Raw genomic sequence first — 2,293 nt, forward strand, 5'->3', positions numbered from 1 at the left:
ACGCTCAAAAGTAGGACCTCAAAGGTATGAATCTTGGGATTGCAACCGGTGCAATATGGTAGTCATAGTAGGAATGGCAGGATTGCTAAAATGAATATATGGCTTGTGGGACATTGGAACTGGTTCTGGGGGAGGCGGGACCAGTACAAACCAGATCGTCTGTACCTGGCGAGGACAGGAACCAATGTCCTGGGGGGAGGAGGAAGGGAACCAGTGCAAGAAATGGGAGGAAAGTAAAGTGGGGACAGAAATGAAAGGCAGTAAAGGGAAAAGTGAAAATGAAGGCAGAAAAAAAGGACCACATTCTACATCACAATTCTAAAAGGACAATAAATGTCAAAAATGGCCTGAAGACTCTGTGTCTCATTGAGAGGATCATTTGTATGAAGGCGGATAAATTAACTGTGCAGACAGTTATTCATGGATATGATGTAATTGGGATCATGGAGATCTGGTTTCAGGGTAATCAAGGATGGGAACCCAACATCCAGGAGTATTCCATTTTTGGGGAAGATAGATAGAGAGGATAGGGTGTTGTGGTAGCATTGATGGCTAAGGAGAGATTAACATAATAGTCCGGAAGGACATTAGCCTGGATGGTGTAGAATCTGAATGGGTGGAGCTGTGGACCACCAAAGGGAATAAAATGTTAGTTGGAGTTGTGTACAGACCAGTTGTGGAGTTAATAAGAACAAATAAATAGAAACAATGTTCAATTTTATTATAACAATACAATAATTGTAAGAAATAAGGACAATTTCAGAGGATGTACAAAAGTCAAAGTCAATCTTTGATCCATAGACCTAGTGATGCTTACATACACAAAAAAGCTGAGACATGACACCAAGTGTCTTTGGAAGAAAATCCAGAGGACTAAGACATACCTTAATTAGAACACATGCAATAATATGATGATATGCTACCTCTAAGAGATATGAATCGATATTTCTTAGGCATAATTGATGACTCATCTGAGCCAAATGTACACAGATTATACAGGTTTACAGTCATCTAACTAATGTCAGACTTGACACAGGGACAAAAAACACTATGTTATCTGACAACATTTTTTCAGTGAAGGGAATGAATCTACAATTGCCCGACAGAGAACTATATGGTACAGCAGAACACCATTCAAAATGAAAGAAATGCTGTGAATTCTCTAAAAATACATAGACCAATGCCATATGATATAAATGTACATCATCAGAAACCAACACTTCTCATTTCTGAGTAGAAACGTATGCTTCACTCTTAAAATTATACATCAATAACGTTCTACATTTGAAAAACCTCAAACAGCTCAGAAACCAAATAACTGTGATCAATGTAACCTTACTCAACCAGAGGAAGACTTCATAACTCTTAGAAAAATGTTTATGTTGGCAACTAACACATTTTCATGATTCAGAGATAGGAAGATTCAACAGATTTTGCAGGTTTGAATGCATTATTCAAATTGTCTTTCAACAGTAGACAAATCCTCAAAATCTGATCATTGGACATCCTTGGCAGTTCAATATCAGGAATTCATGGTAGACTTTTGATCCAGTCAATTCTGATGTTTGCAAGAAGCAGTAACAAAACAGCAAAATCAGCTTCACTGTCTACGACGAACCTTGTGACAATGACAATGTTGTCTAAAAGAATACAACCAAAAATGGAAAGATCATATGTGAGTATACTTCATTCCAACAATAAAAGGAGAAGACAATTTTTTTCAACAACACAACTATCTTCTCTGACATGTTTTGAAGACATTAACCACAGTCTATGGGAACCAAACCTTCAACAGTGTCATCAATGTCAGTGGATACCTTCAGCAAAACTTATCTGGGAAAATCAAAGAGCCACGTTATAGTGTGGTAATGAACAGTACCTTAACAATTTCATCCTCCAGAGCAGACTTCCAAATCAACAAAATCCATAAGATGCAAGGTATAGAAGCAGAATTAAGCCATTTGGTCCATTGAGTCCGCTGTGCCATTCGATCATGACTGATATAACTTAAGGGTGGTATGGTGGCTCAGTGGTTAGCACTGCTGCCTCACAGCCCCAGGGACCCAGGCTCGATTCCAGCCTCGGGCAACTGTCTGTGTGGAGCTTGCACATTCTCCCCGTGTCTGTGTGGGTTTTCTCTGGGTGCTCCGATTTCCTCCTACAAGCCAAAGATGTGCAGGTTAGGTGAATTAGCCATGCTAAATTGCCCATAGTGTTCAGGGATGTGTATGTTAGGTAGGTTAGTCAGGGGTAAATGTAGAGTAGTAGGGGATTGAGTTTGGGTGGGATACTC

General features: G+C 39.5%; 1 long non-coding RNA gene across 1 annotated transcript; it reads right to left on the reverse strand.

The window, feature by feature from the left end:
• Positions 1–1,104: 1,104 nt before the first annotated feature.
• Positions 1,105–1,996, reverse strand: LOC122561529. Its single transcript, XR_006315034.1, has 2 exons — positions 1,880–1,996; positions 1,105–1,640 (listed from the first exon to the last, which is right to left on the reverse strand). It is a non-coding gene; the product is annotated as an uncharacterized LOC122561529 (long non-coding RNA).
• Positions 1,997–2,293: the final 297 nt, after the last annotated feature.

This window comes from Chiloscyllium plagiosum, chromosome 2 (genome assembly GCF_004010195.1).
Source record: "Chiloscyllium plagiosum isolate BGI_BamShark_2017 chromosome 2, ASM401019v2, whole genome shotgun sequence".
Classification (NCBI taxonomy): Eukaryota; Metazoa; Chordata; class Chondrichthyes; order Orectolobiformes; family Hemiscylliidae; genus Chiloscyllium; species Chiloscyllium plagiosum.